This window comes from Syngnathoides biaculeatus, chromosome 8 (assembly GCF_019802595.1).
Source record: "Syngnathoides biaculeatus isolate LvHL_M chromosome 8, ASM1980259v1, whole genome shotgun sequence".
NCBI lineage: Eukaryota > Metazoa > Chordata > Actinopteri > Syngnathiformes > Syngnathidae > Syngnathoides > Syngnathoides biaculeatus.
In genome coordinates, this window is record NC_084647.1 from 27,084,612 (window position 1) to 27,100,539 (window position 15,928).

Sequence of the window (15,928 nt, forward strand, 5' to 3'; positions counted from 1 at the left end):
ATGGAACTTTCTGGTCATAATTCCACTAGAGGTGTGGCGCACACTCGAGATCTTAATGAGGATAAGCAGTAAAGAAAATGGATGAGGATAAGCAGTATAGAACATGGATGGAATTTCAAAGTGACATTTACATTTTTCGATTTTTCTATATGCAGCCCTTGGGGGAAAAAAAAAAAATATTTGGAGAAACCTTAAGAACGAGCTGAGCCAAAAGGATTCAGTAAGTTTTTAGCCAAAAAGTCAACCAGTGTGATTGCTGGATACTGAACTTCATTGTTTCGTGTAAAGGAATCAGTTTAAAGTCAAAGTTGTTAAATTTTCCCAATATTCATTAGGAAATTATCCCGATTGAAAAACAATGTTTGGATCAGACTGCTGCTATCCTCCAAAACATTTTTCATGTTGCTCTTCGTGCTTTTGTCTTTTTATGTCAATCACATCCTTTATGTGTACGCATGGACAATTGAGTACATTTTCTTGAGTGACTAAGGGAAAAATTGATTAATTAATCATCTTATTGTTATTTTCTACGGTGTTTTCATTTGGGATAATCCCTGTCTTTATGTTCTCAGAATCTATTTCCAATGCCAGTGTCAGACAATAAGAGCAGCTGATGTCACACACTTGACGAGTATGCTCGTTGTGGCTGAATACATACTGAATTGTATCAATTGATGACAATAAAAATGTAATGTTAAATACGGGACACACCTGAGTTTGACCGGTCCTGATGGTCAATTTTTTTTTGCAGGGTTACTATAAATTTGTCCAGGCCAATCTAATTTGATTTTGATTTTTCTTGGGCTACCATTCATAATTTTTATTCAGTTGTTATTGTATTACTTCTGTCACTTTAAAGTTGTTTTGGAGACCACTGTGTGTTATTTAATGGGAGGCCAACAATTGTCTGCTAGTGTGTTCGTTTCACTCATTCGCGTCATTACAGTTTCAGCGGCGGCAGCGGAGACAGTGTAATTAGTTTCAGTCCATGTGCCAAGATGAGCAGCCTTTAGTTAATTACATGAGACACTTGACCCACATCAGTTTTGTGGTTTAAACGTTTTGAATTAATTCATCTGCAATACACTTTCTCTTGATCCCATAAGCAGCAATGACCATAACCTCTTATTTCTTTTTAATGCAAGAGTTGCCAAACATATTAATGGATTGTCTTTAAAAAGCAGCTGTGAAGGAATAAATGCTTTTTTGGCTCAATTAATATCAATTTCAAATCTGTACAAACGTAAATGTTATAGAAGCCTTGCATTCTGCTATAATATTAGCAATCTCATTTTAGGGTGTCTAGAGAGTTCAGAATCTCATAAAAAAATCAGTTCTCTATTAAAGATGAGCAGGGGTTTAAAGCCCAAGTGTCATCCCTCGAAACATTCTAAAATAGATATTGTAATGAAAAATACATATAACATTCTTCGCTTCAATGTCTATACGAAAAAAAATATGAGCGGAGAGCGCGTAATCCATGCGCAAAGTTGCGGAAGTCTCATTCGACATCCAAGTGGTCGCCATATTTACTGCATCTTCTGTCCGTGAAGTCACACTGGGACATTCGTCATTGAAATCACGGTGTGCCACATACTATGGGAAACGAAACACGCCCCTTCTGACACGGAAGTTCTTTTCAAAGAAGAGAACATCTCACAACCGAGTGAAGTGACCGGGGCAATATTACCCTATCGTTTCGAGCCATATTTAGATGATATGCGGATCACAGCCAAACCGCATGCGGCCAAACCACCTCCCCATCCAATCCACCTCCGCGCAGGGGTGATAAAAACTATGCCGCCTGTGTGCGACGACACCACAGCTAAACCGCCTCCCCGTCTGATCCATTTCTGCGACAGAGATGAGCCGGTCTTGTCAACAAGGTCCGCTGGCCCGGTGGTGATCCACAAGGCCTGCGGAGGCCATCCTTCAGCGGCTGCTGCACGATTCGCACATTGACATATTTAGCACCCGTGACTTACTGATTACATCCCCCACCCCAACTATTATTTTTTTTAGAAACTGTATACACACCTACATGTCATTTGGAACCCAGGAATCTCTTGTCCTTTGTACCAGTGCAATCCATTTTTTACGACGGACCGGGTCTTTTTGAAAAGTATGAAGAATGAATCCATCCTCCCAAGTATTCAAGCAATATCCAGCAATACAACGAGCCGGCATTTTGGCTAACACGAAAGAACAGCAAGCTAACTTCCAGCAGGTAAAACTTGTATAAACAGACGAGACCGCTTGAGTACGCTACTGCCCTGTATGTTACTTTGTGCTTCTTCTCGAAAACAAATCCCTCGAGTGGATTTTCCTGGGAGGAGTTACAAAAAGCCATATACATCAAAATCATGTATTGTGGTGGAAAAAAACGTCTGGGTCCATACCGGCTACTGTTTTTTTCATTAATATACTAAAAATCATGCATTTCGTGACAGTGGACCTTTAAGGTATCTGTAGCAACATGGAGTGAACTGGATGGCCCTGTAGCCGTGTTACATTATTGTTTGCAATTTTAAGGTGCTAGTTGCATAAAAGTGTCTGGGCTAAGAGCGGCGCAAAGGAAGCAACCCAATCACCTCGAGATATAACTGTAATTGGAGCATCAGATGGAGGTCGGACTTGTACCTCATTAGACTGGCGCTGAGAGGTCTGAGTCTTCCCAGGACAGGAAGTTGAAAGCACAATCAAAGAACCTGGTCGAAAATGAATGTCTGTGTACTTGACAAACATGGATACTATCATACCAGGGCTGCACATACACTATCATACCAGGGCTGCACATAATAATGATGATAATAATAAAAACAAAATACAACAAAGTGAGTTCAGAATATTTGTTTCTAAATACATTATAGATGTTTCAAGATAATTGCTGGAAATCTACAAAACTGAGAATTATGTACAATCCTAAATACAAATAAAAACTGAATACAACAATTTCCAAATCATGTTCAACCTATATTTAATTACACTTATACACTGCAAAGACAAGATATTCAATGTTCAAACTTTGTTTTTGCAAATAATCATTAACTCGGAATTCCATGGCTGCAACACATCACAAAAAAGGTAGGACAGGTGGCAAAAAAGACTGAAAATTTTCAGGAAGGCTCATCAAACATTTGTTTTGGAGCATCCCACAGATGAATAGGGCTGAGAACAGCTGGGGGCCATGTTTGGGTATAAAAGGACCTTTTTGAACAAGTGCGCGAGAAATAGGTCGAACAGTTTAAGGACAATGTTCCTCAAAGTACAGTAACAAGGAATTCAGCAATTTCATCTGCGGTCCACAATATCATCAAAATGTTCAGAGTATCTGGACAAATCACTGCATGTAAGCGGGAAGGCCAAACACCAGCATTGGACATGCAATTTCAATATGTGAATATGTGAATATAATATTGGAATATAGAAATCATTTGAAATTTGGCAGGGTTGTTAACAACTTCAGAAACAGTTTGAAGACATTTCTCCTCAGTGTTACGGTCTATAGCCCATCTGCCTCACAGTTCTGAGGTCAAGGGTTCAAGTCTGTTAGCATGTTATCCCCTTGCCTGCGGGGGTTTTCTCTGGATTTTGTCCATATTCTAAACTCATCCATGATAGGTTAAGTGAAGACTCTAATTTGTTCATAAATTTAAATGTGCTTACGAAAGGCTGTTAGATTGTATGTGCCCTGCGATTGGCTGGCAGCCAGTTCAGTGTGTGCTCTGCCTCTTGCCCAAAATCAGCCGGGATAGGCTCTAGCACACCCGTGACTCATCATGAGGATAAGCGTTGCAGATCATTCATGGATAAATAATAATAATCACTTTCCATGAACGTCAATAGAATTTTGAGAATTCAGTGGAATTGGTTGTTGATTGATCATTTGTTGTAGCAATTGAGTCAAAATGTTAGTCTCAATTGTTTGGCATTCTGAAGAGATGCAATATATTGTCTAACTGTGGTTAAGATACATACACAATATGACACAAGTCATCTGGGCAATTTTAATCTGCTCAATTACAGCACTGAAATGAAAAGATTATTAAAACAAGATCAGTTTTCCCCCATTGTTATTCAACGAAGCTCAGTGTAATTTATTACTCTCTTGACTGCAGTACAATTACAATTTAGCTTCCTCTTCAGCATTTGCATCTGCAGTAATCCATTAATAGTTTATTTATAGACAGTCAACAGTAACAGTAAAATAAGCATCTCTTTACTACTGTATATTTAATTATAGAACATTGTACCAGGCAGGAGTGCATGTCGTGGATTTACTTTTCTGTACAGGCCATGTCTATAAATCAGAGTGACATTTATTTCACCAGGAGCCATTTGGTTAAAGACCTGGACTCTTTGACATTCAGCATTTTCAGGAACAGCTAGTGTGTGTTTGATGGAATGATATTCGTAAACAACTTTCATCATACAGAGCCGATTCAAAATGTCAACTATTGTGTAGCGAGGGATGTTGTCATTTTACAAGTTCTCATTACTTATTTTTTGGGCTTGTAGATAAAACGATGGCGATTTTTGGCAACATCCCAACTGAGTTTACAACATTTCTAGTATGATAAACCTGGCCTGAGGTTCAGTCCCAGGGCTCATTTCATGGTCAGGTCAAAGATGACTGTCACTTAAGATTGTATTAGCGCTACTGTGTAAGCTAAGAAAAGTTAATTTTCATTATTGCCAATTGAAAAATGTTTGTACTGAGGTACTTTACATTTATTTTTAATCAGTGACGTAAACGAAATCTTGCCTACATCTGTCACCTCATCATCCAGCAATTGAAATGCTCTGATAATATGCTCTTCACGCGCAGTTATGTTCCATTCATGTGCATAAAAGAATAACTAACGAAGGCAATACACATATAAATCACTGGCCTTGCTGCTTAACCAATGAAGCCATTAAACCAGAGTGACAAGCTGTTAGAATTTAGAGGAACATTGATTTTGAAATGAAGTTTGTTTCTCTCCAGTGCTTTCAGACAAGTGAGAGGCGTCGCTGCCTGAATCTGCAGATGAAGTCATTTCAGGCTGGTTTGCTTATTATTTGGTATGTGTCTGATTCTCTATACCTCCCCTTGGCATTCCAAAGACTCAATATGAATGTGACAGGATCACCTCATTGACCATACTCTCAGCACAAACAGAAGCACTCCATAAAACACACGTTGGAGTCAAACAGCAACTTGTGTGCTCATCTCAGTAACACACCAAGAATGTCAGTCTAGGACAATGGTGGTCGAGGTGTACACTTGAGTGGCGATGGATCAGATGAGCGCTTGTTCTGCATCAATTCATCTTTGATTCAAGCTTGCCCTTTTCTCTCTTCCTTTTCAACCTCATCTTCTGCCTCATGAAATAACACTGATTTCTGCCTCTCCTCAGGCCACTTGTGAGGTTACCCGGCCAGTCCATACGGCCCACTCTATTTTCAGAGCATTGTACCAATCAGACACAATTGTTGGCCTGGCTCAAAAAGTTCCATTTACTTATATCCATCCATCAATTTTCCATAGTTCTTATCCTCACTAGGGTCGTGGGCGTCCTGGAGTCGATGCACCCACTCTGCTCTGGTCGGCAGCCAATCCCAGGGCGCATATATACAAAAAAAAAAAAAAAAAAATCACACCAATGGGCAATTTAGACTCCTGAATTAACGTATTGTGTGTGTTTTTGAGATGTGGGAGGAAAGTGGAGTACATGGGAAAAAAAAAAAAAAACACGCAGACACAGCGAGAGCATGCAAACGTCACACGGAAGTCCAGATATGAACCAAGGGGCTCAGAACTGTGAGGCAGATGTGCTAACCAGTCACCCATTTACTTGTAGAGGAATCAAATAGAATAAGTATTTCATAGTCCCGCAATAGGGACGTACCCATGCATGAAATTGATGAGCTGACTATAACAAGATTGAACTTGTCAATGAGGAGCAATGAGAGTCAAAAATAATTTTTTAAATGGTCTCTATGGTTGTCACAAGAACTGCTAAATTGGTAATACTGTCCAGAGTCTCAGCTGCTTATGATGTGAAATATTTTTTTTCTTTCTATAAGATGGTTTTTAACAAGGTCATCAACAACTGGACAGTTGAATGTAGCGTCAAGTTTTCCTATGAGGTATTCCCATTAGAGTCCAACTTATTCTGATTATGCTTTCTCGCATTTCATAGATTTGGGGGAAAGACGAGCCTGTACAAAATATATGGATTGGAGGGCAGAGCGGGCTTGTGCTGCTACAATAGCTATCGATTAACAATTTGTTACCCCTTCAGGTCCCGCCTGACTGCTGTGATGAGAGCTGACAAAGGCAGGCAAAATAGGAGGATGGTCTTGATAACATAATCTCATCTGGTTTCTTGATTTGGTCTCCTTCACGCTACCACCCTTAGGTATGAAAGTCAACAGGGAAACGGTTTTGGCAACTCAAGGAAGAATTTAGCAAGATCTGCACCACAGCAGTCTATGAGATTCAACCACATAATACACAATCACATAAGAAATAACTTGTTCCATGCAGGTTCATGATGAAACTGAACCAAAGAATTGCATGAAAAATTAAAATTTGCACGTAATCCTTACATCGTATTTTAAGTCTAAAATATACCCCAAAGACAAATTGATTTAGTTATTTAAATGAAAACGAGTTTCAAATAACTGGGATCAGACTAGGTGTAATCATGAGTCATTTGGTGGACCATGAAGCCTGTAGGTTTGGATTCTAACATGAATTAATAACGGGAATTAGTAACATGAATTGTATTTTGTGAAAGCGGAATTAAACCTAAGATAACAAAGGTTTCCAAAAATTTGAAATATGCATTACGTCTCTATTCTTTATTTAGATATATCTAAGAAGTATTTACTCTAAAATGCTTTAAACATTGCATTTGGCTTCTTATACTTGCTTTTTATGACTTTTGATTCTTGTAAGAGTACATATATGACAAATATGACGTGTTTACCAAGTGCTGCGTGATTTATTTACTAATAAAACCGTAAATACAAGGTTTAACACGATCAGGATTTTTTGGGGCCAATCACCAATCAACATTTAAAAAAAAACAATAGCGATCACAGATCCAATCACAAGATGGAGCAATGAGTCTATTTAAATGAGATTTTCTTTACTGTATACATTTATGTACTTAATTGCTCAAAATATTTACAATAATGTAGCTTTGGTAATCTATTTATACCAGTGAGACTTAGCGAAAGACAGACAACAAATGAATGGTTTTCTTGGAGATGGCCGTAAGTACATAGAGTAATTAATGTACCGTATTTTCCGCACTATAAGGCGTAACACATTATAAGGCGCACCTTCAATGAATGGTCTATTTTAAGACGGTTTTCATATATAAGACGCACCGCATTATAAGCACACCGGATTATAAGGTGCATAGAATTAACGCTACAGTAGAGGCTGGGGGTACGTTAGGCATCCATTAGATGGAGTTGCACTAAAGGCTCAATATTGATCCATATATAAGGCGCACTGGATTATAAGGTGCACCCTTGGCTTTTGAGAAAATTAAAGGCTTTTAGGATCGCCTCATAGTGCGGAAAATACGGTATCTACTTTTTGCGACAGTTTTGTTTGTTGGTGTGCCAGGAGATTTTTCAATTATAAACTAGTACGTGCCTTGGCTCAAAAAAGGGTGGAATTCACTGATCTGGTTCGATCATTTGTTCAACAGAATGGCAGCATGTTTACACACACCCACGAGCGCTATCACTAGCTTGTTAGGCTCCATATTGCTTGCCTTTTCTCAGCCGTCTTGTTCCTCCCGTGCTGGTGCCATGTTTTTTTAACAACTTTATTGTCCATCAGATATTTACAGTACTATATCAGAAGACACACAAAAACTATATAAATGCTACTTTATAAAAATAAGATAGCTTTTGTATTCAGATATACTGTGCACAATGACATGGAGTAAATATCTTTTGCAGAGCCAATCAATTACATCATTAATCAGATCGGCGAATTATGATACAAAAACCGATCAGCCAATCAGGCAAAAATACCAATTATCGTCCAATTCCAATCAGGCCGATATAATCAGCATAAAGTCTAGTAAATACAACAATGAGATGCCTTAAATTTGTTTTCATTACATGTTCAAAAGTTACTGTACATAATAAACCACAATCACCATCTATCTACATGTACTTACTTAGTTGTGAACTGATCTGGATCCTTTTTGTGTATCTCTTTCACATCAAAAAGTTAATTTAGAAGACTTTTACTCTTAGCTATGCTTCCTCTGACGATTGTAACATTTTGCATGTCGTCCATGGCATACACAGGAGCAAAGGAATAATTCTCTGGAATCTGTCAGATGACACAGTTCAGTGTTGTCCTGTATATTAGCAGTCAATTTGCAATTTTAGCTTCGATTATCAGCCCTTTGATTTATAATTACGGATTAATTAATCTGTTTAATTCTTGTCCACAGCCACAATAGTAATCATAGTACTATATTTGTACTACTGTTAGCATTAACAATGTATTCTACCTTTAAAAATCTTTCAGTTGAGATTTTGACTAATCTTACAGGAAAGATTGTGTTAAGGTCTTACTAATAACCTAGTTGTACACATAGCTGGGGATTGATTTCCTTTCATTAAACCGTGGTGTGTATGAGAAGATGAATGTCTTGTTTGAAGACCAATCCCATCCTCTCCTATGGGTGGTAGCCCACCCTAAACAGGACAAGTACAGTAGTTTTGAAAATAAATGAAAGAATAGAAGTTTGTTTCTAAAAACCTGTTTTGGTATTTGGTGGTTCATACTGATCTACATGTGTTTAGTGATTGACTGGTGGTCAGATTGACTGGGAATAGTCTGCCTTTCATCAGCAATCACCATGGGTGGGCTCCAGTTTCGCTGTGTCTGGCGGGGAACAGGGAAAAACTGTAGAAAAAGGGTTGATGGATGACACAACAGTATCCCTCCACTTTCAATCAAGTACAATTCCTATTTGGTGGCCATAATGTGTTTACTGCTAATAACGTCAGAGCCCAACACATTCTGAATTGGGTACTTCCAGGGAATTGAACAGCGACAGATGTTTGCCAGATGCAAATGCTTCAAAGTACCTTTTTCCTCGGCCGACATCACTGATTTCTCTCATGTTTCGACACTTCAAACACTCTGATTTATCATAGGCTATGTTTATACTGCAGGTAAATCCCGATTTAAAAGAAAAATATTTTTTGGCCCAATGTGACTTATCTGGTTGTTTTGTCCATGTTAATATGAATAGTACAGTTTGGATTTTTTCATATCCGACCCATGCTTCTTTAAGATGTGCATAGAAATCAAATATGTATCTTACGCCAGTGACTCTGTGGAAAAATGAAAAAACTTTAGAACTAGGGGCCGCAATTACGATATGTACTTCAGTAAACAGGCCGCCTCGCATTTCTGTGCATGCGCAAGGTGATGTCTGGTTTGTGTGCAGGTGTGTGACGTCATGGACCTGTTCTGTTCACGATAGAACCCGCATTTGTTTTTGTAATTTGAACAACTGTATAAAAACATCAGATTCAACACAAAAAAATCCCCTTTGAGCATCTTGCCCTGCAGTGTGAACGTCGCCTAAGAACACCAATGTGAATCGAAACACTCTACATCGCACATGCATATTCATATTGTGTGCAGCCTCTTACACCTCCTTGAACATTAGTCACACACAACTTTTATTGCCTTTGCTTATTCCCACTTCGGAGACTCCCAGCTCAACAGTACATGAATAAATGCAAATATGTGACTTTTATTACACGTGTGACGTGTACTCGCATCAGCGTGTCAGCTGTAATAACTCATTTGCAAATGAGTTTGATGTCTGATTGGCAGTTTTGATATTTGAGTTGTGTATAGTGTCAGTGTGACAGGGTAGTCAAGCAGCTGTCAGACCATCCTGTCCTGTCAGACGTTGATCCTCTTCATCCTGCCACATTTCGAAAAAGCCGGCAACCTCAGCACTTGATTACCTAGTCAGACCTCTAATTGGAGTGTGTCTGCCACGGCCTCTTACGGAAACTCATTTAAGCGCTGTGTGCAGTGTTGGGAAGATTACAATTACAAGTTGAAAATGTAATATTAGTGTAAGGCTTTTAATTCCTCTCTCATACTAATTACATTTGGTTACATTTTGATTACCTTTCTTAATTTTGAATGACTGCATCCAAAAGACTCTTGGCTGTTTCCTCAAAAAAAAAAAAAGTGGATTAAAACCATAATTATTTTGGAATTAAACACATTATTCTTCAGAAAAAAACATAAGGAAATATTTGTTGAATTATATGATTACAGTTTGTTGAAAACCATGTACCACAACATGTTCCCCTAAAGGCAAATGTAAACAATTGAGACAGTATTGCCTCATACGACAACCTAGACAAGAGAATCTTCTTCTTTTCCTTTCGGCTTGTCCCATTAGGGGTCACCATAGCGTGTCATCTCAGATGAACGAACATTTGTTTGGCACAGTTTTTATGCCGGATGCCCTTCCCGACGAGAGAAGCTTATAGTACCTGGTATTGCCAGGTGGTCTCCCATCCAACTACTAACCAGGGCCAAACCCGCTTACCTTCTGAGATCTGACGAGATCGGGCGTTCTCAGGGTAGCATGGCCGTAAGCCCTACATAAGAGAATGTTGCATAAAAAAAGTCCAAAATTATCAGAATGAAATTGTTCACAAAACAATTTTCTTTTATATGTTCAAAATGGTATTTATGGGTAATCTTTTCAAGATCTCAAACAAACTAATAGGTTGTGCCTCAACGAGCTTCAACCTCATGTTTGGAAAAAATACGTCACAATTATGTCACAAAAAAATCTGAACTATTGCAGTGATTTTTTTTTACTGTAAATCATAATCATGTAAATGCAAGTATGCAAATTCATTAATTACAGTTTTCTCTTAATGTTTTAAAAAATCATAAACTGTCCCAAAAATTATGTATTTACAATAAATAATGTATGTTTGTTTATCTATATATGCAGGTGGCAAAGTGACAGACTGAACAATTAAAATTCTCTTCTCTTAGAAGTTACATAGCGTAATTAATGTATCCACTTTTTGTGACCCATTGTTTTTTTTGTTTTTTGTTTTTTTTGTCGTGTGCCATGAGGCTATTTTTAAATTCCAAAATAGGTGCCTTGGTTCCATAAATGTTGGAGGTCACTTAGTAGTACTTAGTAGTGCTGCTTCCTGTGAGGAAACAACAGGAGAAGAAGCATGCAGGACTGGGGTCAGAAACCTGGCTGTAAAATTGAAGTGTGGTGGGAGTGGCTACGTAAATTATGAACGTCTATGGGACCAGACCGAAGTTTGTGCTTGGAAGTTAAAGCAAAAAAAAAAAAAAAAAAAAAATCATCCCAGTGATGGCTGGTATTGTGAAAAACCCATAAGTTGGGTCACTCATATCTCAAGGCACCGCTTTACCTGTGGAATTTAGTGCTTTGTTCTGATCGCATCTTACAAAACATTTGGGTTTAAAAAAAAAAAATGCTGATTTTATCTCAGGTTTTCTTTTGGAATGTAATCAAAGACAAAATGTTACAGTAGCCAACATTTTGTTTCACAATTTGCTGCCTATTTACTATTCAGGGTCAAACTGAATATGAAATACAACAAAGTACTGTATGATTGCCTGTCTTTACCTATTCATAGCAAGTCACAACAAAGGAAATCTCTCGAATTGTTCCCTTCTTTCCCCACCAACCCAGTCTGTGTATTATGACTTTATATTCTCCTGAAGCTTATGAGTCATTTAAGTCTAGTTTTACTGAATGGCCCCTTGGTCTGGCTCTTTGTAGCCCGTGTTTACCTTTACTTTTCTTTATTCAGATGGTATAGGATTCTGGAAAAGTTCCAATTGTTTTAATTTTACCCCTATTTCATTAAATATAAGGGGAATGTCTCGAATCTTACCGATAGCATTCCCGACCACTCAAGGCTGAAATGATTACACAGCCTGAATAAGCAGCTGATATGTAATTATGCTTAGATGGATATTGACGTCACCATTGTTATATCCAAGCTGTGTTTGTTTCTTTCATTTCCCCTTCTTGCGGGTGAAAAAACGCTTACAATCTGCAAAGCTTCTGGCTATTATCTGCAAAATTTTAGCAGTAATTTAAATCGCAGCACTAAACATGCACTCTTGGCATGAACACATCCTGTATTGCTTACAAGACCCCTCTTCCAGATCCAGCTGCCATGAAGAATGAAGCAAGGTAAATCCGCTTGTGAGCGTAATGAAATAAGCTGCAAGGAATTTCTGGTGCGCAGTTACTTTTGGAAGAGACCCTTTATTTGAGGCTCTCATCTTGAAGTCCTTGAGGTGGCCTTCCTATAGCAATTTCTTTTTTTTGTGTAGATTTCCAACAAAAGGTTGGGAGGAAATATTTGGATGCTTTGACAGTCCTATTATGTGGTCCTTGGAGCTTTACTTGATCTTACTGTTACTGTTACTGCCTCTCATTCCCATTGTTGCACAGCTGATTTTTTTTTTTTTAACATTGGCTCCACACAGATAAACTCAATCAGTAATTTAAAATATGAAAACAACAAATACATCACTTTTGATCAAAGCGACATTGAATGGATATCAACGATATTTTGATCGTTGCAAAAAGTAGAGATCTATTTTCAGAAATAAAAACTAAAAAGTAAAAACTAAAAATGTAAAAACATAAATATGGTAATAAGTATCTTTGACAGTATGGAAAGTGTTCATTGTTACTTTCCACCACTGCCGAACAGAATCAGTTATACGTCAACGTTTCAAATTCAGATTTTTTTTGTTGCAGTTAACACTAACGTAATGATAAATTAATTGACATTGATGAAGAAATGATTCATTCATTCATTTTCCATACTGCTTATTGCGGGCCTGCTGGAGGCAATTCCAGCTATATTCGGGCGAGAGCCTGGGTACACCGAGAACTGGTCAACAGCCAATCACAGGGCAAATATAAATAATCAAGCACCAATACTCACATTCACACTTACAGCCAATTTAGAGTCTTGAAAAAAAATTTTCATTTTTATTTCTTTCACTTGTCAACTCACTTTCTGTATTTTTGTCTGCTCATGTTCTTCCTTTGTCATTCTTGGTTGGACTGGGCCCACCCCCCTGAGTCATTCAAGCTCATCAAATTCAAATACATTTATGACCTTGCAGATAGTTGGAACCTGTAAAACTCGAATGCTGATTCACGTAACACAACTACATAGGTACTCGCTAAACTATATAATTGCATCTACTTTTAAGACTGGTTATCCTGGTTAGAGTCATGGGGCACTGGAACCTGTCTCAGATGACTTTGGGCAAAAGGCAGATTAGATCCTGGACTGGTCGCCTGTCAGTCGCACGGCTATATAAAAGTAGACTTGAAAGAAACTTGATAGAGCGGACTAATAGGGGCTCAGGATCGTCATATGGCTACCATGTCAAAAGCCCCGCAATGAACCGCAATGTAGGCAGTGGGCACAGGAGGATTTAGTATTATTGTATATCGTAGTGCCGGTAAACAACAGCGGCCAATTCTTGAACTCAGTGATTTTGTCCACGGCATTTTATGTGACAAATTGAAACTATTTTTGGACAGATGTTCAGGGTCCACTGCATATAATTTTTTGAAATTACACGATGAGGGAATGCTTTCGACAATGTATTCTAATAAAACCTGTAGAGTTTCATTACATCTGACTGTATGTGAGACCGTGAATCTGTCTCAGTGTGACTTGTGATTGGATGGGCAAGTTGGGGTGGGCGGAATGGAAGGAGGAAAAAAAAGCTTGCTTTATGTCTGTGGGATGAAAGCTTGAGTGCAATACTAGTTTTTGGAGGCATTAGTCATCATCTACTTGTCTTTGTTTTGTTGTCTAACCTGCTGCTCTACTGTACTGTCTGTCTTTTCACTGAGAGTTAGGTGAAATTGCTGACACGAGGAATTGGGCTTTTTGTCAGCTAGTGCTAGCAGATGCCTTTTTAGATGCTGGCTTCAGAGCACTTCTGCTTTTATTGTATTTTCGGATGGACTTGCATATTTTGCAAGTGACCATGCTACCGGTCTGGCTTTTAGCAAAATATGTCCACACCCTTGAGGCACCGCTGTTTGTTGCAGCAAGTGACCACCATTTTTGTTTAACGGGACATCTTTGTTGAGAATGGCAACATATTGATTTCAACTTACTGTATCATAGTTATTGTGGATTGTAAAGTTGACACATTTACTACTTGTTCAACCCCCTGGAACATTTTTTTTTACTTGGTAATCTACATACTGTAACTACTCATGGTCTCATAACATGTATCATCACAACGAAACTTCACAATAATACAGGGCTTAGTTCATCGTAACTTTCGATAGCTATTCTTCCTCCATTCTTCTCAGTGCAAAGGTCAATGGAAAGGTACTACTTTTACTCTAGCTAAAATATCTTTCTGCTCCTTAAACATCTTTGTTGCGTCACCCAAAAGGCAGATGGACTGTTTTATCACTGAGGGTTCGTCACACAGAATACACAGCGGATACTTTTCATGCCGATCCAAGCGATGGCGATAGCACAAGATGTGTTCTATGATTAACTACTTGCTCCATTCATCACGCAGATTCCACTCAGAGTGGACTCGACTGCCAGTGGACGTATATTGTCCTGACAAATTGGCGACTCAGGAAGGAGATATACGATCATGCTGCTCACACGAGAGTGATTCTCATTAGAACTGCATAGCTTCTCTGCACAACATACATTTGGAGCACTGGATCACTCTGTTACTGAGGAAAGGATTTTCACTGAGTAATAATATAAACCAAATGATGAGATAATTTCTTCCTGTACTAAAACTGTATATATATATTAAATATAATGTTTAAAACTAAAATTTTCCATTCATGGCATCAAATCACAAAGGGTGGCCAAATGACTGCAAATGAGTTGTCTATTCAGAATCTTTGATTTTTTTTTTCGTGTCATAATGCTACAGGTATATTAGGCATATTTGTCACATGGAAGTGGAGTTCAGAACAAAACAAGTATTATGGAGGAATGTAGAAAAAAAAAGCATGTCACACACTACTGGAACTGTAAACGTTCTTTTAAGATGCCCTCTTCACTTAGTTTTGTCTCCAAAACCATTTACAACATAAAGTAACTCTCCACAGTTCAATTCATCTGAACAACTGTTTACATGGTTTAGTTGGTGGTGCTGTTGTGTTGAGAAATGTCTTTAAAATGGGCTCAGCAATGTTTTACACTTATACACCATTTGACAGGCTGGTTCTGGCCCGGGGGCTCCAAGTTTGATAGCCCTACTTTTGATGCTCCCTGTGGTAAAGTCGGTGAAAATTTCATTTAAATTGTACTTTGCTGTGGTTTGTCTTTAAACAAAGTTAGATTGCATTCCAAATTGTAGAACCTTTTGAGTCTAATTTACGGCTATTTAAATCATGTTCAGCAGTGGTCCAATAAGGGTGGAATCTTCAAAGATGAATGACCACATTGGTTGACCAAAAAAAAAAAAAAGGGTACCTTAATCTCTTGTTTCTAAAACTATCCTGCTGGTCCAAACCCATAACTTTTATCCTCCTGATAAAGGGGAAAATAGTGACTGTTTGTTCCTGTTTCCTGCCGTTGTCACGGTTTCACTGTATCCTGTGTGCATTTCACAGATCACATTGACACCATGGAGGCATTTTTATTTTATTTTACTCTCCTGTTTGATTAGCGGTGCTGTGTCACGCTGTCACTGGCACCTCACTGACCTTCGTTGGCCTCTTTGAAATGACTTACTTTGTTATGGACCAGGAACACTGAAAGTGGGAAAACATCTCTGAATCAATGCTTAGACGAACGTGGCGCTCCTTCAGTATCTTGCTAAAGTGATTGT

The 15,928-nt window shown here is 38.4% G+C and overlaps 1 protein-coding gene and 1 pseudogene across 4 annotated transcripts in view; one reads left to right on the forward strand and one right to left on the reverse strand.

Moving 5' to 3' along the window:
* Nucleotides 1–10,545: 10,545 nt before the first annotated feature.
* LOC133505439 (5S ribosomal RNA) lies at nucleotides 10,546–10,664 on the reverse strand (annotated as a pseudogene).
* A 1,473-nt stretch (nucleotides 10,665–12,137) lies between these two features.
* Nucleotides 12,138–15,928, forward strand: part of grik4 (glutamate receptor, ionotropic, kainate 4) — a 255,732-nt gene continuing 251,941 nt past the window's right edge. For 3 of the 4 annotated variants that reach the window (XM_061827585.1, XM_061827587.1, XM_061827589.1), the window contains exon 1: nucleotides 13,891–14,208. The gene's annotated coding sequence lies outside the window, so the exon portion shown is untranslated. Of the gene's footprint in view, nucleotides 12,267–13,890; nucleotides 14,209–15,928 lie in introns of those variants that run through there. The other variant, XM_061827586.1, reaches the window with a different exon arrangement.